The sequence below is a fragment of the Mustelus asterias genome, chromosome 5 (assembly GCF_964213995.1).
Source record: "Mustelus asterias chromosome 5, sMusAst1.hap1.1, whole genome shotgun sequence".
Classification (NCBI taxonomy): Eukaryota; Metazoa; Chordata; class Chondrichthyes; order Carcharhiniformes; family Triakidae; genus Mustelus; species Mustelus asterias.
The window spans coordinates 124,934,840-124,960,985 of NC_135805.1; the positions used below are offsets into that span (position 1 = coordinate 124,934,840).

The 26,146-nt window shown below is 45.6% G+C and overlaps 1 protein-coding gene across 1 annotated transcript in view; it reads right to left on the reverse strand.

The window, feature by feature from the left end:
• The window catches only part of LOC144494018 (regulating synaptic membrane exocytosis protein 1-like), a gene marked incomplete at its 3' end in the record, with an annotated part of 567,179 nt that overhangs the window by 132,453 nt on the left and 408,580 nt on the right, over positions 1-26,146 (reverse strand). The window lies entirely within an intron of this gene.

Below are 26,146 nucleotides of genomic sequence, written 5' to 3' on the forward strand. Positions count from 1 at the left end.
GGAATCAAACATTATCATCCCAGGTCAGATCGCAACGGATAAATAAAAGGATGTCCCACCTTCAAAACCATGTCCCATTAGGCTCAGAATTGTGCAAGTCAATTTGTTACCTAACATAAGCAATTTTTAAAATAAGAATAACCAGCAGAGTGCAGTAGTCTAAGCATGGAAACAGCAGGGGGTTCATCTGAGGATCAACATTTATATCAGTCCATTTCCTCAATAGGAGCACAGTATAAATATTCAATATCGTCACCAAGACAACAAAACAGCTACTGCACATGGTTTGCCCATTCTGTTGAGATGGTGGGTTGTAGCATAATTTCAATTTACCAGCAATAATAAAATATGAATTAGCAAATAAATATTACTCATAAAATTTGATCTTTATGTTTTCTATTTGCAAAAAAGAAACAAGGATATTAAAAGTGAGACTTGAAAGGACAGCATTTATTCAGACACACCACTAAAATGATCAATTATAAAGTTGAGCTATAAATTGGAGCTCAGCCTTTAAAAAAAGCTGTTCCTACTTTTGTTTGAAATAAACCTGGTGACAACAAGATTATATTTCAAGGAATCTGTCAAATCCAGTCGATATGCTATTTGAATTACATCATGGGTTTTCAGTCACTTTGCCTGGTTAACTAACTTGTTAAAACCTGAAAAGCATTCTCTGTGCCAAATTTGAAAATTTGCAACAATAACAGCAGCACGGTGGTCATCAAACATAGCCAGCAAATCTGAAACCAAATCTTCCCCAAGGGGAATTTCAGTGACTCTTCTGCCCCCTTCATTAATGTTAAGAACAAAATATTAATAGAAGTGAAAATGGACTGAGTTTGATGGAGGGATGTGTGAACGTGATGACGTTCTGTTATTAATTTTGAATTTATATGGCTATCGGAAAAACCTCAGCATATAATAAGCTAACCATTGTAATACTGTTCCTTTGCCCACACACTCTAAATGGGAGATCCCAATGATTCTAATGAGAATTATTAGCACAAACAATTGGCATAAACTATTGTTTACAGACCGCAATATTGTTGCATTGTAATACTTAACAAAACAAATATATATGGAGCCCAAAGGAGGCCCGTCAGCCCATTATGTCTGTGTTGGTGATTAGATCCTGTTATTTTCCCCATAAGTCCAGAAATTACTTTTATTTTCAATTATCTTGTTATAATATATTCAATTATTGCACATTTCCTTTTGAAAGTTACGTTTAAGCAAAGTATTTTAAGTCATAACAACAGTAAAATGAATTCTCCACACATACACTTCTTCACAACACAATCAACTAAAAATAAACCTGTACCAGAAATTCAGAAAAGGCTCACAGATCCAAATAAGCCATACAATTCAAATGATGATACACTGAGATTTTGTTCTGATTCAATGAACAGTAGTGTCAACTTTAGGCAATGTCTCTGTCATTCACATTGCTTCAGACAAGTTTAAGAATAAGTGTTTCCCCTATCAGGTTAACATTTTTACCTTTATTATTTTAAGAAACAAGATGACACGAGTTAGTGGCTGCATTTGACCACTTTCACTCATGAACTTACTAAAATTGAAAATAACAATTTAATTTATGTTCTTAAATCTCTCCATGTATTTGAAATCCCTTTTTTGGCAGTCATTGATCTCACAAGATTTTCAATGATCACTGCAGGTGTAAACTTCATGCCAGTCAATGTAGTGTAATGCTGACCTGCATGAATATTTGAGAGCAGTGCTTACCACACAAAGTTCCACCTAAGACCTATCAGCCTGGGTAGACTCAAAGGTGAAATTTCCAGTTCTATACCAGCTCTCAAAAAGGAAGGGAAATATTTTTCTTTGCACTCACATCATTTGGGAAAGTTTTTGCTTATTCTGAATTATTACAGAATTAAGGAAAGAATGAAGCCATTCAGCCCATTGTACCTATGTCAACCCTTTGAAAGTAGAACATAGAACAGTACAGCACAGAACAGGCCCTTCGGCCCACGATGTTGTGCCGAGCTTTATCTGAAACCAAGATCAAGCTATCCCACTCCCTGTCATCCTGGTGTGCTCCATGTGCCTATCCAATAACCGCTTAAATGTTCCTAAAGTGTCTGACTCCACTATCACTGCAGGCAGTCCATTCCACACCCCAACCACTCTCTGCGTAAAGAACCAACCTCTGATATCCTTCCTCTTTCTCCCACCACAAAGTGATGTCTAATTTTGTCGCATACACTGGCTTTTCCCCCATAACCCGATAAATTAGATCTCTTCAAGTAGATGTCCAATGGCCTTTCAAAAATTACTGTGAAATCTGGTTTCTCTAGCCTTGTAGATTGTGCATCCCAGGCCTTAATAACTCTTTTGCATTGATGTTCATCTTCCAAGGTTCTTTGCATGTCATGTGCCTCCTCCTTCTTCTTGACCAGGGCCTCAATATCCCGAGTCATCCAGGGTTCCCTTCTTCTCCAGCCTTGCCCTTCACTCAAAGAGGAATGTGCTTACCCTGAACTCTGGTTAACACACTTTTGAAAGCCTCCCACTTACCAGACGTCCCTTTGCCTTCCCACAGACTCCCCCAATTAACTTTTGAAAGTTCCTGCCTGATATCATCAAAATTGGCCTTGCCCCAATTTAGAATTTTAACTTTTGGGCCAGACCTATCATTCTCCATAGCTATCTTAAAACTAATGGAATTATGGTCACTGGTCCCAAAGTGATCCCTCACTAACACTTCTGTCACCTGCCCTTCCTTATTTCCCAAGAGGAGGTCAAATTTTGCCCCCTCTCTAGTTGGGCCATCCACATACTGAATGAGAAATTCCTCCTGAATACACTCAACAAATTTCTCTCCATCCAACCCTCTAATGCTATGGCTGTCCCAATCAATGTTGGGAAAGTTAAAATCCCTGATTATGACCACCCTATATTTCTTGGAGCTATCTGTAATCTCCTTATATATTTGCTCCTCAATTTCCCGCTTACTATTTGGGGCCTATAGTACAACCCTATCAAAGTGATTTCCCCTTTCTTATTTCTCAGTTCTATCCATATAGACTCAGTGGGCAAACCCTCGGATATATCCCCTCTCAGTAGTGCTCAGATTGAGTTGGTTAGGATTATATTCGTTGGAGATTAGAAGAATGAGGGGGGGAAATCGCATAGAAACCTATAAAATTCCAACAGGACTAGACAGAGTAAATGAAGGAAGGATGTTCTTGATCATAGAATCCCTAAAATTCAGAAAGAGGCCATTCAGCCCATTGAGCCTGCACTGACAACAACCCACCCAGGTCCTATCCCCGTAACTCCGTGTATTTACCCTACTAATCCCCCTGACACTAAGTGACAATTTAGCATGGTCAATCCACCTAACCCGCACACCTTTGGAGTGTGGGAGGAAACTGGAGCACCTGGAGGAAACCCACGCAGATACGGGGAAGACGTGCAAACTCCACACAGACAGTCACCTGAGGCCGGAAGTGAACCTGGGTCCCTGGCACTGCGAGGTAATAGTGCTAACCATTGTGCAACCGTGCTGCTAAAATAGTTGGGTCACAGACTGAGGATATGGGATAAATCTTCTAGGACTGAGATGGGGAGGAATCTCTTCACCCAGAGTAGTCAGCTTGTGGAATTTGCTACCACAGAAAGCAATTGAGGCAAAACATTGTATGTTGTCAAGAAGGAGTTACATATAGCTCTTGGGGCGAAGGAGGGTCAAAGGCTATGGAAGGGAAAGCGGAATCACGCTATTGAGTTGGATGATCAGCGATGATCATGATGAATGGTGGAACAGGCTCGAAGGGCTGAATGGCCTATCCTTGCTCCTATTTTCAATGTTTTGGGTGGAGCAATGTATCCTAATTTCCTCTATAGTTATTTTGACAATTATGATAAACTTATGACCTCTGAAATCTGGCACACATATAAGAGAAGACAGTCTCTTTTCACTGACTTTATGGCAACCCCTCAATTTTCAGCATCTCATTTAAATTTCCTCTTCTCTGTTCGAAGGAAAACAATTTAACTTCTCCACTCAAACATAGCTTCATCCTGGTTAAACCTCCACTCTGCCCTTTCGAAAAACCCTCCTAAATGGGGTGCCCAGAATTGTACGCAACACCCTAATTAAGGCCAAACAAATGATTTGTAGAGCTTAGCCTGATTTTTCTTGACTTTGCATTCCATGCCATACACTTCCTTAATGCCAAATGCAACTTAGTCTGACACCTTCAAAAGTTTATGAATAGGCAACCCCAAGTTTCCTCAACATAAGACAGACCAAATGTTGAATGGGAGACTGCTTTGTGGAAGATACTGTTCAGTCTGCAAGCATGACCCCAAGCTCCAATTGCCTGCCATCTTAATTCTCCATCTTGCTCAAAATCTGAGCTTTCTTTCCTTCATCTGTTTCATTTCCTACACATAGTGGTGCACCAGGCAGACTTTCATCTGGAACAGGTCTGTCGCCAGAGGCTTACACGTCACTCCACATCAAAAATGGCTGACCAGAAGTCTCTCCTGCATTTTGAATGCACCTTCCTTGGCCATTAAGCCCTGGGGTGGCACTCAAATTCTCTAGCTCAGAGGCAGGGATGCCACACTCTGTGCCACAAGACCTCTTATCTGTTACTGTGCTCTCTGGTCATTGATCCCTCCACCAAGGGGAGATGTTTCTTCCTGTCTACAATTTTATCTCTGTGCCAAGGAAAATAACCCAATTGATCCAATCTCTCTTGATAACTAAAACTCCCAGCCCAAGCAATATCCTGATAAATCTCTGCACTCTTTCCAATGCTATCACATCCCTCATATAATTCGAGAACTGCACACAATGCTCTAGTTGTGGCCTAACCAAAATTCTATATAGTTCTAACATAACCTTGCTGCTCTTAAACTCAATGCCTCATCTAATAAAGGCAAGAAAACCTAATGTCTTCTTATAGCCACTTTATCCACCTGTCCTACTACCTTAAGGGACCGATGTACAGGCACACCAAGGCTCTCGGTGCTTCCCAGGGACCTGCCATTCATCACATATTCCCTTACCTTGTTTGTCCTGCCCAAGTGCATTATCTCACACTTAACTAGACAGGCCAACTAGAGGTGAGGCTATATTGGATCTGGTGCTGGGAAATGAGCCAGACCAGGTGCTAGACTTGGAAGTTGGTGTGCATTTTGGTGATAGTGACCACAATTCGGTTACGTTCACCTTAGTGATGGAAAGGGATAGGCATGAACCTCGGGCCAGTGGTTTTAGCTGGGGGAAGGGTAATTATGAGGCTATTAGGAGAGAATTAGGAAACATAGGTTGGACTAGGAGATTACAGGGACTGGGAACGTCCGACATGTGGAGTTTTTTCAAGGAGCAGCTACTGCGAGTCTGCGATAGGTATGTCCCTGTCAGGCAAGGAGGAATTGGTAGGGCTAGGGAACCGTGGTGCACCAAAAAAGTTTCTTTGTTGGTTAAAAAGAAAAAGGAGGCTTATGTTCGGATGAGACGTGAGCACTCGGGTAGTGCACTAGAAAGCTTTAGATTGGCTAAGAGGGAGTTGAAGAGCGAGCTTAGAAGGGCTAAAAGGGGACATGAGAAGACTTTGGCGGATAGGGTTAAAGAGAATCCTAAGGCGTTCTATAGGTATGTCAAGAACAGAAGGTTGGTTAGGGCAAGTTTAGGGCCAGTTATAGATGGCAGAGGGAAGTTATGTGTGGAACCGGAGGAGATTGGTGAAGCATTGAACCAATATTTCTCTTCGGTGTTCACGCAAGGGGACATGAATATAGCTGAGGAGGACACTGGGTTGCAAGGGAGTAGAATAGACAGTATTACAGTTGATAAGGAGGATGTGCAGGATATTCTGGAGGGTCTGAAAATAGATAAATCCCCTGGTCCGGATGGGATTTATCCAAGGATTCTCTGGGAGGCAAGAGAAGTGATTGCAGAGCCTCTGGCTCTGATCTTCAGGTCGTCGTTGGCCTCTGGTATAGTACCAGAAGATTGGAGGTTAGCGAATGTTGTCCCATTGTTTAAGAAGGGGAACAGAGACTTCCCCGGGAATTATAGACCGGTGAGTCTCACTTCTGTTGTCGGCAAGATGTTGGAAAAAATTATAAGGGATAGGATTTATAGTTATTTGGAGAGTAATGAATTGATAGGTGATAGTCAGCATGGTTTTGTGGCAGGTAGGTCGTGCCTTACTAACCTTATTGAGTTTTTTGAGAAAGTGACCAAGGAGGTGGATGGGGGCAGGGCAGTGGACGTGGTATATATGGATTTTAGTAAGGCGTTTGATAAGGTTCACCATGGTAGGCTTCTGCAGAAAATGCAGATGTATGGGATTGGGGGTGATCTAGGAAATTGGATCAGGAATTGGCTAGCGGATAGGAAACAGAGGGTGGTGGTTGATAGTAAATATTCATCATGGAGTGCGGTTACAAGTGGTGTACCTCAGGGATCTGTTTTGGGGCCACTGCTGTTTGTAATATTTATTAATGATCTGGATGAGGGTATAGTTGGGTGGATTAGCAAATTTGCTGATGACACCAAAGTCGGTGGTGTGGTAGACAGTGAGGAAGGGTGTCGTAGTTTGCAGGAAGACTTAGACAGGTTGCAAAGTTGGGCCGAGAGGTGGCGGATGGAGTTTAATGCGGAGAAGTGTGAGGTAATTCACTTTGGTAGGAATAACAGATGTGTTGAGTATAGGGCTAACGGGAGGACTTTGAATAGTGTGGAGGAGCAGAGGGATCTAGGTATATGTGTGCATAGATCCCTGAAAGTTGGGAATCAAGTAGATAAGGTTGTTAAGAAGGCATATGGTGTCTTGGCGTTTATTGGTAGGGGGATTGAATTTAGGAGTCGTAGCGTTATGTTGCAACTGTACACAACTCTGGTGCGGCCGCACTTGGAGTACTGTGTGCAGTTCTGGTCCCCACATTACAGGAAGGATGTGGAGGCTTTGGAGAGGGTGCAGAGGAGGTTTACCAGGATGTTGCCTGGTATGGAGGGGAGATCCTATGAGGAGAGGCTGAGGGATTTGGGATTGTTTTCGCTGGAAAGGCGGCGGCTAAGAGGGGATCTTATTGAAACATATAAGATGATTAGAGGTTTAGATAGGTTGGATAGTGATAGCCTTTTTCCTCTGATGGAGAAATCCAGCACGAGGGGGCATGGCTTTAAATTGAGGGGGGGTAGTTATAGAACCGATGTCAGGGGTAGGTTCTTTACCCAGAGGGTGGTGAGGGATTGGAATGCCCTGCCAGCATCAGTAGTAAATGCGCCTAGTTTGGGGGCATTTAAGAGATCCGTAGATAGGTTCATGGACGAAAAGAAATTGGTTTAGGTTGGAGGGTCACAGTTTTTTTTTAAACTGGTCGGTGCAACATCGTGGGCCGAAGGGCCTGTTCTGCGCTGTAATGTTCTATGTTTCTATGTTAACTGGATTGAATTCCATTTGCTACCAATCAGTCCATCTGACTAGCCCGTTTAGATCCTCCAGTAATCTGAGGCGATCTTCCTCACTATTTACAATGTATATGCCTTTAAGAGAGTGGGTCAGGTGACTCGGGGCACAAACTCCACCCTGGGTGGAACTTGTTAGGTCAGACTTGCAGCAGTGAATAAACCTTACCTGTTTGATTTACAGCTACTTACATCATGATTTCTTTGAAGCCCATAATTAGATCTCAAAAATAATAACTGGCACCAAGGCTGAGTCACGGCCCACGGACTGCACTTCACCGCCAGTTTTTTGGAAGATCAGACGTCGCCCAGGTCTTGAAAATGGAGGGAAGTGGTTGCGAGGGGTACTGGGATACATTCAATGCTGCAAGAAAGGTACTTGCCAAGAAACAGGCCAAAGGCAGTGGGGGTCGTGAGGCGACTCGGACTACTGTCATGGCCGGAGTAAGATAGTAAGAAGTTTAACAACACCAGGTTAAAGTCCAACAGGTTTATTTGGTAGCAAATACCACACAAGCTTTCGAAGCTCTAAGCCCCTTCTTCAGGTGAGTGGGAATTCTGTTCACAAACAGAGCTTATAAAGACACAGACTCAATTTACATGAATAATGGTTGGAATGCGAATACTTACAACTAATCAAGTCTTTAAGAAACAAAACAATGGGAGTGGAGAGAGCATCAAGACAGGCTAAAAAGATGTGTATTGTCTCCAGACAAGACAGCCAGTGAAACTCTGCAGGTCCACGCAACTGTGGGAGTTACAAATAGTGTGACATGAACCCAATATCCCGGTTGAGGCCGTCCTCGTGTGTGCGGAACTTGGCTATCAGTTTCTGCTCAGCGACTCTGCGCTGTCGTGTGTCGCGAAGGCCGCCTTGGAGAACGCTTACCCGAATATCAGAGGCCGAATGCCCGTGACCGCTGAAGTGTTCCCCAACAGGAAGAGAACAGTCTTGCCTGGTGATTGTCGAGCGGTGTTCATTCATCCGTTTTCGCAGCGTCTGCATAGTTTCCCCAATGTACCATGCCTCGGGACATCCTTTCTTGCAGCGTATCAGGTAGACAACGTTGGCCGAGTTGCAAGAGTATGTACCGTGTACCTGGTGGATGGTGTTCTCACGTGAGATGATGGCATCTGTGTCGATGATCCGGCACGTCTTGCAGAGGTTGCTGTGGCAGGGTTGTGTGGTGTCTTGGTCACTGTTCTCCTGAAGGCTGGGTAGTTTGCTGCGGACAATGGTCTGTTTGAGGTTGTGCGGTTGTTTGAAGGCAAGAAGTGGGGGTATGGGGATGTGGCCTTGGCGAGATGTTCGTCTTCATCAATGACATGTTGAAGGCTCCGGAGGAGATGCCGTAGCTTCTCCGCTCCGGGGAAGTACTGGACAACGAAGGGTACTCTGTCCACTGTGTCCCGTGTTTGTCTTCTGAGGAGGTCGGTGCGGTTTTTCGCTGTGGCGCGTTGGAACTGTTGATCTGTTGGAGCACCGACCTCCTCAGAAGACAAACACGGGACACAGTGGACAGAGTACCCTTCGTTGTCCAGTACTTCCCCGGAGCGGAGAAGCTACGGCATCTCCTCCAGAGCCTTCAACATGTCATTGATGAAGACGAACATCTCGCCAAGGCCACATCCCCATACCCCCACTTCTTGCCTTCAAACAACCGCACAACCTCAAACAGACCATTGTCCGCAGCAAACTACCCAGCCTTCAGGAGAACAGTGACCAAGACACCACACAACCCTGCCACAGCAACCTCTGCAAGACGTGCCGGATCATCGACACAGATGCCATCATCTCACGTGAGAACACCATCCACCAGGTACACGGTACATACTCTTGCAACTCGGCCAACGTTGTCTACCTGATACGCTGCAAGAAAGGATGTCCCGAGGCATGGTACATTGGGGAAACTATGCAGACGCTGCGACAACGGATGAATGAACACCGCTCGACAATCACCAGGCAAGACTGTTCTCTTCCTGTTGGGGAGCACTTCAGCGGTCACGGGCATTCGGCCTCTGATATTCGGGTAAGCGTTCTCCAAGGCGGCCTTCGCGACACACGACAGCGCAGAGTCGCTGAGCAGAAACTGATAGCCAAGTTCCGCACACACGAGGACGGCCTCAACCGGGATATTGGGTTCATGTCACACTATTTGTAACTCCCACAGTTGCGTGGACCTGCAGAGTTTCACTGGCTGTCTTGTCTGGAGACAATACACATCTTTTTAGCCTGTCTTGATGCTCTCTCCACTCCCATTGTTTTGTTTCTTAAAGACTTGATTAGTTGTAAGTATTCGCATTCCAACCATTATTCATGTAAATTGAGTCTGTGTCTTTATAAGCTCTGTTTGTGAACAGAATTCCCACTCACCTGAAGAAGGGGCTTAGAGCTTCGAAAGCTTGTGTGGCTTTTGCTACCAAATAAACCTGTTGGACTTTAACCTGGTGTTGTTAAACTTCTTACTGTGTTTACCCCAGTCCAACGCCGGCATCTCCACATCAGAATAAGATAGTCAGTTCTAAACTAGGAGCACTGAGATCGTCATGGGGAAGTGGTCATGAAGGGACTCGGACTGCATAGTCAGTGAGGGAACGGCTGGAGCAAAGACCATGAAATGAGGGGATTTGGGCTACGAGTAGCGACTGAAACCTAAGTGGCAAGAAAAATTCCCGCTGGCGGGAACAGAGAATGGCGGGCCAATTTGGAGCGATGTGGCCATTCAATGAAGAATTAGAGAACTGGATGTTATATACGGTAGTCATGATGTGGAGATGCCGGCGTTGGACTGGGGTAAACACAGTAAGAAGTTTAACAACACCAGGTTAAAGTCCAACAGGTTTATTTGGTAGCAAAAGCCACACAAGCTTTCGAGGCTCTGAGCCCCTTCTTCAGGTGAGTGGGAATTCTGTTCACAAACAGAACTTATAAGACACAGACTCAATTTACATGAATAATGGTTGGAATGCGAATACTTACAACTAATCCAGTCTTTAAGAAACAAAACAATGGGAGTGGAGAGAGCATCAAGACAGGCTAAAAAGATGTGTATTGTCTCCAGACAAGACAGCCAGTGAAACTCTGCAGGTCCACGCAACTGTGGGAGTTACAAATAGTGTGACATAAATTCTGATTCTAGGATCGCATGATAAAGACTCAGGAGGAAAAAAGCAGAAATATTTATGTGAAATAGTGTGACATAAACCCAATATCCCGGTTGAGGCCGTCCTTGTGTGTGCGGAACCTGGCTATCAGTTTCTGCTCAGCGACTCTGCGCTGTCGTGTGTCGCGAAGGCCGCCTTGGAGAACGCTTACCCGAATATCAGAGGCCGAATGCCCGTGACCGCTGAAGTGCTCCCCAACAGGAAGAGAACAGTCTTGCCTGGTGATTGTCGAGCGGTGTTCATTCATCCGTTGTCGCAGCGTCTGCATAGTTTCCCCAATGTACCATGCCTCGGGACATCCTTTCTTGCAGCGTATCAGGTAGACAACGTTGGCCGAGTTGCAAGAGTATGTACCGTGTACCTGGTGGATGGTGTTCTCACGTGAGATGATGGCATCTGTGTCGATGATCCGGCACGTCTTGCAGAGGTTGCTGTGGCAGGGTTGTGTGGTGGCCGTCAGGAGGTGCGTCAACACCAAATTCATCAGCCGCACTCACAAGACAGCCCCGAACATCACCCAAGCACAACGTAACGCCATCCACGCTCTCAAGACCAACCGCAACATTGTCATCAAACCAGCAGACAAAGGAGGGGCCATCGTCATACTGAACAGAACGGATTACTGCAAAGAAGTGTACCGACAACTCAACAACGAGGAACACTACAGACAGTTACCTGTAGATCCGACCAAAGAACACACCCGTCAACTCAACACTCTGATCAAGACCTTTGATCCGGACCTTCAGAACACCCTCCGTGCTCTCATCCCACGTACTCCCCGCGTTGGAGATCTCTACTGCCTCCCGAAGATACACAAGGCAAACACACCCGGCCGTCCCATCGTATCGGGCAATGGGACCCTGTGCGAGAACCTCTCCGGCTATGTCGAGGGCATCCTGAAACCCATTGTACAAAGAACCCCCAGCTTTTGTCGCGACACGACGGACTTCCTACAGAAACTCGGCACACATGGAGCAGTTGAACCAGGAGCGCTCCTCGTCACAATGGATGTCTCAGCACTCTACACCAGCATCCCCCATGACGATGGCATTGCTGCAACGGCCTCAGTGCTCAGCGCCAACAACTGCCAGTTTCCAGATGCAATTTTACATCTCATCCGCTTCATCCTGGACCACAATATCTTCACCTTCAACAACCAGTTCTTCATCCAGACACACGGAACAGCCATGGGGACCAAATTTGCACCTCAATATGCCAACATCTTCATGCACAGGTTCGAACAAGACTTCTTCACCGCACGGGACCTTCAACCGGTGCTATACACTAGATACATCGATGACATTTTCTTCCTTTGGACTCATGGTGAACAATCACTGAAACAACTCTATGATGACATCAACAAGTTCCATCCCACCATCAGGCTCACCATAGACTACTCTCCGGAATCGGTTGCATTCTTGGACACGCGCATCTCCATTAAGGACGGTCACCTCAGCACCTCACTGTACCGCAAGCCCACGGATAACCTCACGATGCTCCACTTCTCCAGCTTCCACCCTAAACACGTTAAAGAAGCCATCCCCTACGGACAAGCCCTCCGTATACACAGGATCTGCTCGGATGAGGAGGATCGCAACAGACACCTCCAGACGCTGAAAGATGCCCTCATAAGAACAGGATATGGCGCTAGACTCATTGATCAACAGTTCCAACGCGCCACAGCGAAAAACCGCACCGACCTCCTCAGAAGACAAACACGGGACACAGTGGACAGAGTACCCTTCGTTGTCCAGTACTTCCCCGGAGCGGAGAAGCTACGGCATCTCCTCCGGAGCCTTCAACATGTCATTGATGAAGACGAACATCTCGCCAAGGCCATCCCCACACCCCCACTTCTTGCCTTCAAACAACCGCACAACCTCAAACAGACCATTGTCCGCAGCAAACTACCCAGCCTTCAGGAGAACAGTGACCAAGACACCACACAACCCTGCCACAGCAACCTCTGCAAGACGTGCCGGATCATCGACACAGATGCCATCATCTCACGTGAGAACACCATCCACCAGGTACACGGTACATACTCTTGCAACTCGGCCAACGTTGTCTACCTGATACGCTGCAAGAAAGGATGTCCCGAGGCATGGTACATTGGGGAAACTATGCAGACGCTGCGACAACGGATGAATGAACACCGCTCGACAATCACCAGGCAAGACTGTTCTCTTCCTGTTGGGGAGCACTTCAGCGGTCACGGGCATTCGGCCTCTGATATTCGGGTAAGCGTTCTCCAAGGCGGCCTTCGCGACACACGACAGCGCAGAGTCGCTGAGCAGAAACTGATAGCCAGGTTCCGCACACACAAGGACGGCCTCAACCGGGATATTGGGTTTATGTCACACTATTTCACATAAATATTTCTGCTTTTTTCCTCCTGAGTCTTTATCATGCGATCCTAGAATCAGAATTTATGTCACACTATTTGTAACTCCCACAGTTGCGTGGACCTGCAGAGTTTCACTGGCTGTCTTGTCTGGAGACAATACACATCTTTTTAGCCTGTCTTGATGCTCTCTCCACTCCCATTGTTTTGTTTCTTAAAGACTGGATTAGTTGTAAGTATTCGCATTCCAACCATTATTCATGTAAATTGAGTCTGTGTCTTATAAGTTCTGTTTGTGAACAGAATTCCCACTCACCTGAAGAAGGGGCTCAGAGCCTCGAAAGCTTGTGTGGCTTTTGCTACCAAATAAACCTGTTGGACTTTAACCTGGTGTTGTTAAACTTCTTACTGTGTTATATACGGAGCATCTTCATTCATATTCAAAAGCCACTAAGGCTTTCATTGAAGCCTTAGCGCCAGTTATTATTTTTGAGGTCTAATTATGGGCTTCAAAGAAATCATGACGTGTAAATCAAACAGGTAGTTTATTCACTGTCGCAACAGTAGCACAGTCAGTACAAGTCTGACCGAGCAAGTTCCACCCAGAGTGGAGTTTGTGGCCCGAGTCACCTGACCCACTCTTAAAGGCACATACGCCCAACTATATACATCGTAAACAGTGAGGAAGATAGCCTGATTACTGGAGGATCTAAATGGGCTAGTCAGATGGGCTGAACGGTAGCAAATGGAATTCAATGTCTTCCTGAGCATCATAGGGAGTAACATTTTTGCTATGCTAAGAATTCTGGTGCAGCCTAAAAGACCGCAAAGTCCTTGTGGATTTGTGCGAGGTGTTAGGGAACCATTTTGTACCCAAACCACTCATGATAGTGGAATGTTTCTGACTTTACAAAAGGGTACAGCTGGAAGGAGGGTCCATCGCTCAATGCAGGGAAGATTTGCATCAGGCAGTCAGTGTTTCCGGAAAGTGGACCTCAGCAAGACATCCTCCATGTTCGAGTGAAGGCAAGCGTCAAACAGAGAACAGCACAGCGGTGACGCTGATCGGCTGTTGCGGGGAAGATTTGCATCGGGCGGTCAGTGCTTCCAGAAAGTAGTTTGTGGAGGAGCTGTTGTCAAGGGACATGATAGGCAAGAGCACAGCAGGGAGTGGGGAAAACCTATTGGATTAAATTGCATCTATTTCAATGCAAGAGGGCTGACAGGTAAGGCTGATGAACTCATCGCATGGATAGGTACGTGGGACTGAGATATTATAGCCATAACTGAAACATGGCTAAGGGATAGACAGAACTGGCAGCTTAATGTTCCAGGGTACAGTTGTTTTAGGCGGGACAGAGGTGGAGGAAAGAGAGGAGGGGGAGTTGCATTTTTGATTAAAGGGAGCATCACGGCAGTAGTCAGAGATGAAATAACTGAGGGATCATCCAGCGAGGCTTTGCAAGTGGAACTAAGAAATAAGAAGGGGAGGGTGACCTTACTGGAGTTGTACTATAGGCCCCCAAATAGTCGATGGGAATTAGAAGAAATATGCAGGGAGACTAGCAGGAATAATAAGGCTGTCATAGTAGAGGATTTTAATTTTCCTAACATAGACTGGGAATGCCATAGTGTTAAGGGCTTAGATGGGATGGAATTTGTTAAGTGTGTACAGGAAAGTTTCTTCAGGCAGTTTGTGGGGATCCTACTCAGGAAAGGGGAAAACTTGACCTACTCTTGGGAAACAGGGCAGGGAAAGTTAGAATCATAGAAGCCTACAGTGCAAAAAGAGGCCATTCGGCCCATCGAGTCTGCACCAACCACAATCCCACCCAGGCCCTATCCCCATATATTTACCCACTAATCCCTCTAACCTATGCATCCCGGAACACTAAGGGGCAATTTAGAATGGCCAATCAACCTAGCCCGCACATCTTCCCTGGAGTCCCTGGAGCTGTGAAGCAGCAGTGCTAACCACTGTGCTACCGTGCCGCCCACCAGTCACGGAAAGTGACTGAAGTGATGATGCGGGACCACGTTGGGACCAGTGACCATAGTTATATTAATTTTAAAATAGTTATGGAAAGGGACAAAACTGGTCCACAGGTGCAAGTTCTAAATTGGGGCAAGGCAAATTTTGGCAGAATTAGACAGGAGCTTTCAAGGGTTGATTGGAGTAGCTTGTTTGAGGGCAAAGGGACCTCCAGCAAGTCGGAGACCTTTAAAAGTGAAATAGCTAAAGTTCAGAGTCTGTATGTTCCTGTTAGGGTGAAGGGCAAGCAAGGCTGGCAGGAGATGGGATGATGTGGAGATGCCGGCATTGGACTGGGGTAAACACAGTAAGAAGTCTCACAACACCAGATTAAAGTCCAACAGGTTTATTTGGTAGCAAAAGCCACTAGCTTTCAGAGCGCTGCCCCTTCATCAGGTGACTCACCTGACGAAGGAGTGGGGAACCCTGGATGACAAAACATATTGAGGTTTTGGCCAGGAAAAAGAAGGCCTGGCTCAGGTACAAGCAGCTGGAATCAAGGGATTCCCTGGAGGTACAGAGGGGATATGGGAGTATACTCAAGAAGGAAATTAGGAGGGCAAAAAGGGGGCATGAGGTAGCTTTGGTTGAGAAGATTAAGGTGAATCCAAAGGGATTCTTTAAGTATATTAAAGGAAAGAGAATAACTAGAGAGTAGGACCCCTCAAGGACCAAAGTGGACACATATGTGTGGAACCATAGGAGATGGTTGAGGCTCTCAATGAATATTTCTCCTCTGTTTACCATTAAGAAGGACATGAACACTTGGGAACCTGGAAAACTTAGTGGCGATATATTGGGGACAGTACACATTGCAGTAGAGGAGGTGATGGACTTATTAAAATGTATGAAAGTGAATAATCTTCTGGCTCTGACCAGGTATATCCAAGAACAATGCATGAGGCTGGAGAAGAAATTGTGGGAGCCCTGGCTGAGATATTTGCATCATCATTAGCCACTGGTGAGGTATCAGAAGACTGGAGGGTAGCAAATGTTGTGCCCTTATTTAAGTAGGGTTGCAAAGAAAAACCTGGGAATTATAGATGGGTATACCTAACATCAGTGGTGGGTAAGTTACTAGAGAGAATTCTGAGGGATAAGATATACAGGCATTTGGAAAGACAGGGTTTGATTCGGAGTAGTCAGCATGGATTTGTGCATCGGAGAACATGCCTTACAAATTTGTTAGAGTTCTTTGATTAAGTGACCAGGAAGGTTGATGAGGGCAGAGCGGTAGATGTAGTCTATATGGATTTCAGTAAGGCCTTTGATAAAGTTCCACATAGTAGACTGCTCTGGAAGGTTAAATCACATGGAATCCAGGGAGAGCTGGCAAATTGGATATACAATTAGCTTGATAAGAACAAAGAACAATACATCACAGGAACAGGCCCTTCGGCCCTCCAAGCCCGCGCCGCTCCCTGGTCCAAACTAGACCATTCTTTTGTATCCCTCCATTCCCATGGTGGTAGGAGGCAGAGGGTAATGGTGGAAGGATGCTTGTCGGACTGGAGGCCTGTTACTAGTTGTGTGCCTCAGGGATCAGTGCTGGGCTCATTGCTGTCTGTTATCTATATCAACGATTTGGATGAGAATGTACAAGGCATGATCAATAAGTTTGCAGATGACACTAAAATAGGTGGTATTGTAGACAGTGGGGTAGGTTATCAAAAATTGCAGCAGGATCTTGATCAGCTGGGAAGTAAGTGTGAGGTGTTGCATTTTGGAAAGTCAAATCAAGGTAGGACTTTCACGGTGAATGGTAGGACCTTAGGGAGTATCGTGGAACAGAGGGACCTTAGAGTTCAGGTACACGGTTCTCTAAAGGTGGAGTGACAGGTAGATAGAGCAGTGAAGAAGTCTTTTGGCATGCTGGCCTTCATCAGTCAGGGCATTGAGTATAGAAGTTGGGAAGTTATGTTGCAGTTGTTGGTGAAGCCGCACCTGGAGTATTGTGTTCAGTTTTGGTCACCTTGCTATAGGAAATATATTATTAAACTGGAGAGAGTGCAGCAGACATTGACATGGATGTTGCCAGGACTCAAGGGACTGAGTTATGGGGAGAGTTTGGACAAGCTGGGACTTTTTTCTTTGGAGTGTAGGAGACTGAGGGGTGATCTTATAGCGGTGTATAAGATCATAAGAGGCATGGATAGGGTGCATGCACTCGGTCTTTTTCCCAGGGTTGGGGAATCGAGAACTAGAGGGCATATGTTTAAGTTCAGAGGGGAAAGAATTAATGGGAACCTGAGGAGCAACGTTTTTACACAGAGGGTGGTAGAAAGAACAACGAGAATTACAGCACAGGAACAGGCCCTTCGGCCCTCCAAGCCATGCTGCCCTCCCGGGACCATATCCTCTATTCCCATCCTATTCATGTATTTGTCAAGATGCCCCTTAAAAGTCACGACCGTATCCGCTTCCACTACCTCCCCCGGCAACGAGTTCCAGGCACCCACTATTCTCTGTGTAAAAAATCTGTCTCATACATCTCCTTTAAACCTTTCCCCTCGCACCTTAAACCTGTACCCCCTAGTAATTGACTTTTATCCACTCTGTCCATGCCCCTCATAATCTTGTAGACTTCTATCAGGTCACCCCTCAACCTCCGTCATTCCAATGAGAACAAACCACATTTCTCCAACCTCTCCTCATAGCTAATGCCCTCCATACCAGGCAACATCCTGGTAAATCTTTTACCCTCTCCCTCTCCAAAGCCTCCACATCCTTCTGGTAGTGTGGTGAGAAGAACTGAACACTATATTCTAAGTGCGGCCTAACCAAGGTTCTATAAAGCTGCAACATGACTTGTCAATTTTTAAACTCAATGCCCCGGCCAATGAAGGCAAGCATGCCGTATGCCTTCTTGACTACCTTCTCCACCTGCGTTGCCACTTTCAGTGACCTGTGTACCTGTACACCCAGATACCTTTGCCTATCAATACTCTGAAGGGTTCTGTCATTTACTGTATATTTCCTAACTGTATTAGACCTTCCAAAATGCATTACCTTACATTTGTCCGGATTAAACTCCATCTGCCACCTCTCCACCCAAGTCTCCAACCGATCTATACCTGCTGTATCCTCTGATGGTCCTCATCACCATTCACATATCCACCAACCTTTGTGTCGTTCACAAACTTACTAATCAAACCAGTTACATTTTCCTCCAAATCATTTATATATATTACAAACAGCAAACGTCCCAGCACTGATCCCTGAGGAACACCACTTGTCACAGCCCTCCATTCAGAAATGCACCCTTCCACTGCTACCCTCTGTCTTCTTTGACCGAGCCAGTTTTGTATCCACCTTGCCAGATCACCTCTGATCCCATGCGACTTCACCTTCTACACCAGTCTGCCATGAGGGACCTTGTCAAAGGCCTTAATGAAGTCCATGTAGACAACATCCACTGCCCTACCCTCATCAATCATCTTCGTCACTTCCTCGAAAAACTCGATCAAGTTCGTGAGACACGACCTCCTCTTCACAAAACCATGTTGCCTCTCACTAATACATCCACTTATTTCCCAGTGGGAATAAATCCTGTCTCGAAGAATCCTCTCCAATAATTTCCCTACCACTAACGTAAGGCTCACCGGCCTGTAATTACCTGGATTATTCTTGCTACCCTTCTTAAACAAAGGAACAACATTGGCTATTCTCCAATCCTCTGGGACCTCCCCTGTAGCCAGTGAGGATACAAAGATTTCTCTCAAGGCCCCAGCAATTTCCTCCCTTGCCTCTCTCAGTATTCTGGAGTATATCCCATCAGGCCTCGGGTACTTGTCTACCTTAATGTTTCTCAAGAACCCCAATACCTCCTCCTTTTTGATCTCAACATAACTCAAACTATCTACACATCCTTTCCCAGACTCATCATCCACCAAGTCCTTCTCTTTGGTGAATACTGACGCAAAGTACTCATTTAATACCTCGCCCATTTCCTCTGGCTCCACGCATAGATTCCCTCCCTTGTCCTTGAGTGGGCCAACTCTCTCCCTGGCTACCCTCTTGCTCTTTATATATGTATAAAAAGCCTTGGGATTTTCCTTAACCCTGTTGGCCAATGCTTTTTCATGACCCCTTTTAGCCCTCCTTATTCCTTGCTTAAGTTTCTTTCTACTTTCCTTGTATTCCACACTTGCTTCGTGTGTTCCCAGCCTCCTAGCTTTGACAAATGTTTCTTTTTTCTCTTTGACTAGGCTCACAATATCCCTCGTTATCCAAGGTTCCCAAAACTTGCCATACTTATCCTTCATCCTTACAGGAATGTGCCGGTCCTGAATTCCTATCAACTTACACTTGAAAGCTCCCACATGCCAGATGTTGATTTACCCTCAAACATCTGTTCCCAATCTACATTCTTCAGTTCCTGCGTAATATTATTGTAATTAGTCCTCCCCCAGTTTAGCACCTTAACTTGAGGACTACACATATCTTTATCCATCAGTACGTTAAAGCTTACTGAATTGTGGTCACTGTTCCCGAACTGCTCCCCTACTGAAACATCGACCACCTGGCTGGTCTCATTCCCTAGGTCCAGTATGGCTCCTTTCCTAGTAGGACTATCTACACACTGTTTCAAGAAGCCCTCCTGGATGCTCCTTACAAACTCTGCCCCATCCACGCCCCTAGCACTAAGTGAGTCCCAGTCAATATAGGAGAAGTTAAAATCTCCCACCACAACAACCCTGCTACTTTTACACCTTGCCAAAATCTGCCTGCATATCTGTTCCTCTATCTCCCGCTGGCAGTTGGGTGGCCTATAGCAAACCCCCAACATTGTGACTGCATCTTTCCTATTCCTGAGCTCTACCCATATTGCCTCGCTGTATGAGCCCTCCGAGGTGTCCTCCTGGAGTACAGCTGTGATATTCTCCTTAACCAGTAGTGCAACTCCCTCACCCCTGGTATGTATGTGGAATGAGCTGCCGGAGGAAGTGGTTGAGGCGAAGACATTGACAACATTTAAAAGGCATTTAGACAAGATACATGGGTAGGAAAGATTTAGAGGGATATGGGCCAAATGCAGGTAAATGGGGTTAACTTAGATGGGCATTTTGGTTGGCATGGACTAGTTTGGGCCGAAGGGCCTGTCTCTATGATTCTATGAATTTGTGGCCTTTTTAAAACAATTGGCTGAGCACTGTAAATTTGGTGGGTTTCTTCAAAATGCTTTATGGGACCGTTTAGCTTGTGGCCTCTGTAACAAAACTATCCAATTAAAACTTTAATAACAAAAAAACTTTTAGACTTCAAAGTAGCCAAAGCTCAGCAGAACACAATGCCAACCGCAGAATGCTGCTGGTGTGGCAAGTCTGGTCATAAAAATTCAACATGCTGGACTCGTGAAGACCAATGCCACAGATGTAAGCGGGTGAGGCACAGAAACATCGAAACTTAGAAGCAGAAGTATGCCATTCGAGGTGAGGTGACAGTGACAGCCTTTGACATCAAGGCCACATTTGACCGAATATGGCATCAAGGAGCCCTAGCAAAACTGGAATCAATGGGAATTAGGGGGCAAACACTTCGCTGGTTGAAGTCATACCTGGTACATTGGAAGATAGTTGTGGTTGTGGAAGGTCAGTCATCTCAGCTCCAGGACATCTCTGCAGGAGTCCCTCAGGGGAGTGTCCTAGGCCCAATAATCTTCAGCTGCTTCATCAATGACTTTGCCTCCGTCATAAGGTTAGAAATGGGGATGTTTGCCAATGATTGCACAATGTTCAGCACCATTTGTGACTCCTCAGATACAAGCAGTCCATGTTCAAATGCAACAGGATCTGGACAATATCCAGGCTTGGGTTGACAAGTGGCAAGTAACATTCGCGCCACACAAATGCCAGGCAATGACCGTCACCAATAAGAGACACTCTAACCACTGCCCCTTAACATTCAATGGTATTACCATCACTGAATCCCCCACTGTCAACATCATTGGGGTTACCATTGATCAGAAACTCAACTGGACTAACCACATTAACACAGTGGCTACAAGAGCGGGTCAGAGGCTAGAAATACTGCGGCGAGTAACTCACCTCCTGAGTCCCCAAAGCCTAACCACCATCTATAAGGCTTGTGCTCTTGTGTCAGGAGTGTGATGGAATACTCCCCACTTGCCTGGATGGGTGCAGTTCCAACAACACTCAAGAAGCTTGACACCAGCCAGGACAAAGCAGCCCACATAATTGGCACTGCATCTACAAACACCACCGCTGCTCAGTAGCAGCAGTGTGCTATCTACATGATGTAATGAAGCAATTCATCAAAGATCCTTAGACAGCACCTTCCAGACCCATGACCACTTTCGTCTAGAAGGGCAAGGGCAGCAGATACATGGGAACACCTCCAAGCCACTCACCATCCTGACTTGAAAATACATCGCAGTTCCTTCGCAGTCGCTGGGTCAAAATCCTGGAATTCCCTCCCCAACGACATTATGGGTCAACCCACGGAACATGGACTGCAGCAATTCAAGAAGGAAGCTCATCACCACCTTCTCGAGGGCAACTCGGGATGGGCAATAAATGCTGGCCAGCCTGTGATACCCATGTCCCAAGAATAAATAAATAGAAATTCGACCATTCAAACTTACTCCGCGATTTATTTTGGTCATGGTTCATCATCAAATTCAATATCCTGATCCTGCCTTCCCCCTAAATCCCTTGATTGCTTTAGCCCCGTGAGTTACATCTAATTCCTTGAAATCACACAACGTTTTGGCCTCAACTAATTTCTGTGGTAGTGAATTCCACACATTCACCACTCTCTGGGTGAAGGTATTTCTCCTCACCTCAGTTCTAAAAGATTTACCCCTTATCCTCAAATTATGACCCATAGTATCATAGAAATCATAGAAACCCTACAGTGCAGGAAGAGGCCATTCGGCCCATCGAGTCTGCACCGACCACAATCCCACCCTGGCCCGACCCCCATATCCCTACATATTTTACCCACTTTCCTTTAACCTACACATCTCAGGACACTAAGGGGCAATTTTAGCATGGCCAATCAACCTAACCCGCACATCTTTGGACTGTGGGAGGAAACCAGAGCACCCGAAGGAAACCCACGCAGACACGAGGAGAATGTGCAAACTCCACACAGTGACCCGAGCCAGGAATCGAACCCAGGTCCCTGGAGCTGTGAAACAGCAGTGCTAACCACTGTGCTACCGTGCCGCCCCGTTCCACCGTTCTCAATTTACACCCATTCAAATAATAATCTGCCTTCCTATTTTTGCTACCAAAGTGGATAACCTCACATTTATCAACATTATACTGCATCTGCCATGCATATGCTCACTCACTCAGCCTGTCCAAATCACACTGAAGCATCTCTGCATCCTCCTCACAGCTCACCCTCCCATCCAACTATCATTTGAAAATTTGGAGATAATATATTGAGTTCCCTCTTCCAAATCATTAATATATAATGTGAACAGTTGGGGTCCTAGCACATATCCCTGTGATTCCCCACTAGTCACTGCCTGCCAATTGGAAAAAGACCCATTGATAGCAACTCTTTGCTTCCTATCTGCTAATGAGTTTTTTATTCACTATTTCCTGAAATTGTAGGGTGCAACTTAAAAAGGAAAGAGGAGTCGGAAAGTGACTAACTTGGAGACAAGACATACTGCCAGCCAGGAAGGAGACAGTGAGTCAGTCAAATCTGCGGAGTAAAAAGAGCCAAAATCTATGGAAGTTCGGCTAAATATCCTCTCAGTCCGAGGAGAAGCCGACCAGTTCTGGTTCCTTCTCAAGACAGAAGGGAAGACGATCAAAATGGAGGTGGATAGGGGACAGCAGTGTCACTGATTGCTGACTGAGTGTACAGAGATAAAGTAAAAGCACTGTTGTTGAAGACTGCCAAGATTACCCTATGTACCTATGCGGAACAAGTGCCACTGAAAGGATATGTACTGATGAAGGGACAGCTAAGGGATCAGTGTGCAGAATTACCATTGTACGTGGTCAAGAGCGACTACCCTGCTTTGTTTGGATGCTCCTGGTTGCAGAAACTGAAATTAAATTGGGGTGCAGTGAATAGACTGACAGACTCAAGAACAAGTTTACATGATGTCCTAGAGAAGTATGAGGACGTGTTCAAGGGGACCCTGGGGGAGATGAAAGGGATCAAAATTAAAATTCAGTTGAAGCCAGCGACTCAGTGAAGGTATGCCCGGTAATGTTTGCCATCTAGCCGAAAATGTAAGCAGAACTAGAACAGCTTATGAACATGGGAGCATTGGAACCAGTAATCATAGAACCATAGAAAATTACAGCTCAGAAACAGGCCTTTTGGCCCTTCTTGTCTGTGCCGAACCATTTTATGCCTAGTCCCACTGACCTGCACTTGGACCATATCCCTCCACACCCCTCTCATCCATGAACCTGTCCAAGTTTTTCTTAAATGTTAAAAGTGGACATTTACCACTTTATCACTTTATCCGGCACCTCATTCCACACTCCCACCACTCTCTGCGTGAAGAAGCCCCCCCTAATATTCCCTTTAAACTTTTCTCCTTTCACCCTTAACCCATGCCCTCTGGTTTTTTTCTCCCCTCGCCTCAGCGGAAAAAGCCTGCTTGCATTCACTCTATCTATACCCATCAAAATCTTATACACCTCTATCAAATCTCCCCTCAATCTTCTACGCTCCAGGGAATAAAGTCCCAACCTATTCAATCTCTCTCTGTAACTCAGCTTCTCAAGTCCTGGCAACATCCTTGTGAACCTTCTCTGCACTCTTTCAATCTTATTTACATCCTTCCTGTAACTAGGTGACCAAAACTGTACACAATACTCCAAATTCGGCCTCACCAATGCCTTATATAACCTTACCATAACACTCCAACTTTTATACTCGATACTCCGATTTATAAAGGCCAATGTACCAAAGGCACTCTTTACGACCCTATCCACCTGTGACGTCACTTTTAGGGAATTCTGTACCTGTATTCCCAGATCCCTCTGTTCAACTGCACTCTTCAGAGTCCTACCATTTACCCTGTACGTTCTTCTTTGGTTTGTCCTTCCAAAGTGCAATATCTCACACTTGTCTGCGTTAAATTCTATTTGCCATTTTTCAGTCCATTTTTCTAGTTGGTCCAAATCCCTCTGCAAGCTTTGAAAACCTTCTTCACTGTCCACTACACCTCCAATCTTTGTATCATCAGCAAACTTGCTGATCCAATTTACCACATTATCATCCAGATCATTGATATAGATGACAAACAACAATGGACCCAACACCGATCCCTGCGGCACACCACTAGTCACAGGCCTCCACTCAGAGAAGCAATCCTCCACAACCACTCTCTGGCTTCTTCCATTGAGCCAGTGTCTTATCCAATTTGCTACCTCCCCATGTATACCTAGCGACTGAACCTTCCTAACTAACCTCCCATGAGGGACCTTGTCAAAGGCCTTGCTGAAATCCAGGTAGACAACATCCACCGCCTTCCCTTCATCCACTTTCCTGGTAACCTCCTCGAAAAACTCTAATAGATTGGTCAAACATGACCTACCACGCACAAAGCCATGTTGACTCTCCCTAATAAGTCCCTGTCTATCCAAATATTTGTAGATCCTATCCCTTATCACACCTTCCAATAACTTGCCCACCACCGACGTCAAACTTACTGGCCGATAATTTCCCGGATTTCTTTTGGAACCTTTTTTAAACAACGGAACAACATGAGCCACCCTCCAATCATCCGGCACCTCCCCCCGTGAATACTGCCATTTTAAAGATGTCTGCCAGGGCCCCTGCAAGTTCAACACTTGCTTCCCTCAAGGTCCGTGGGAATACCCTGTCCGGTCCTGGGGATTTATCCACTCTGATTTGCCTCAAGACAGCGAGCACCTCCTCCCCTTTAATCTGTAAAGGTTCCATGACCTCCCTACCAGTTTGCCCTATTTCCATAGACTCCATGCCCGTTTCCTCAGTAAATACGGATGCAAAAAAACCATTTAGTATCTCCCCCATCTCTTTTGGTTCCATACACAGTCTACCACTCTGGTCTTCAAGAGGACCAATTTTATCCCTCACTATCCTTTTGCTCCTAACATACCTATAGAAGCTCTTTGGATTTTCCTTCACTCTGTCTGCCAAAGCAACCTCATGTCTTCTTTTAGCCCTCCTGATTTCCCTCTTAAGTAGCTGCTTGCACTTTTTATACTCCTCGAGCATCTGATGTGTTCCTTGCTGCTTGTACATTTCATACAACTCTCTCTTCCTCTTAATCAGTGTTACAATCTCCCTCGAGAACCAAGGTTCCTTATTCCTATTTACTTTGCCTTTAATCCTGACAGGAACATACAAACTCTGCACTCTCAAAATTTCTCCTTTGAAGGCCTCCCACTTTCCATTTACATCCTTACCAGAGAACAGCCTGTGCCAATCCACACTTCCCAGATCCCTTCTCATTTCATCAAATTTGGCCTTTTTCCAGTTCAGAACTTCAACCCGAGGACCAGATCTATCCTTATCCACGATCAGGTTGAAACTAATGGCATTATGATCACTGGATCCAAAGTGTTCCCTCACACTCACATCTATCACCTGCCCTAACTCATTTCCCAATAGGAGATCCAATATCGCATCCTCTCTAGTTGGCACCTCTATATACTGATGTAGAAAATTCTCCTGAACACATTTTACAAACTCTACCCCGTCTAAACCTTTAACAGTATGCGAGTCCCAATCTATATGTGGAAAATTAAAATCCCCATCTATCACAACTTTGTGTTTCTTGCAGTTGTCAGCTATCTCTCCGCTGATTTGCTCCTCCAATTCTCGCTGACTATTGGGTGGTCTATAATACAAGCCCATTAATGTGGTCATACCTTTCCTGTTTCTCAGCTCCACCCATAGGGCCTCTGTCGACAAGCTCCCTAATCTATCCTGCCTGAGTACCGCTGTAACATTTTCCCTGACCAACAATGCCACCCCCCCACCTTTTTTCCCTCTGCCTCTATCCCGCCTGAAACATTGGAACCCTGGAACATTGAGCTGCCAGTCCTGCCCCTCCTGTAGCCAAGTTTCACTAATGGCTATAATGTCATATTTCCACGTGTCTATCCACGCCTTCAGCTCATCTGCCTTCCCCACAATACTCCTGGCATTGAAATAG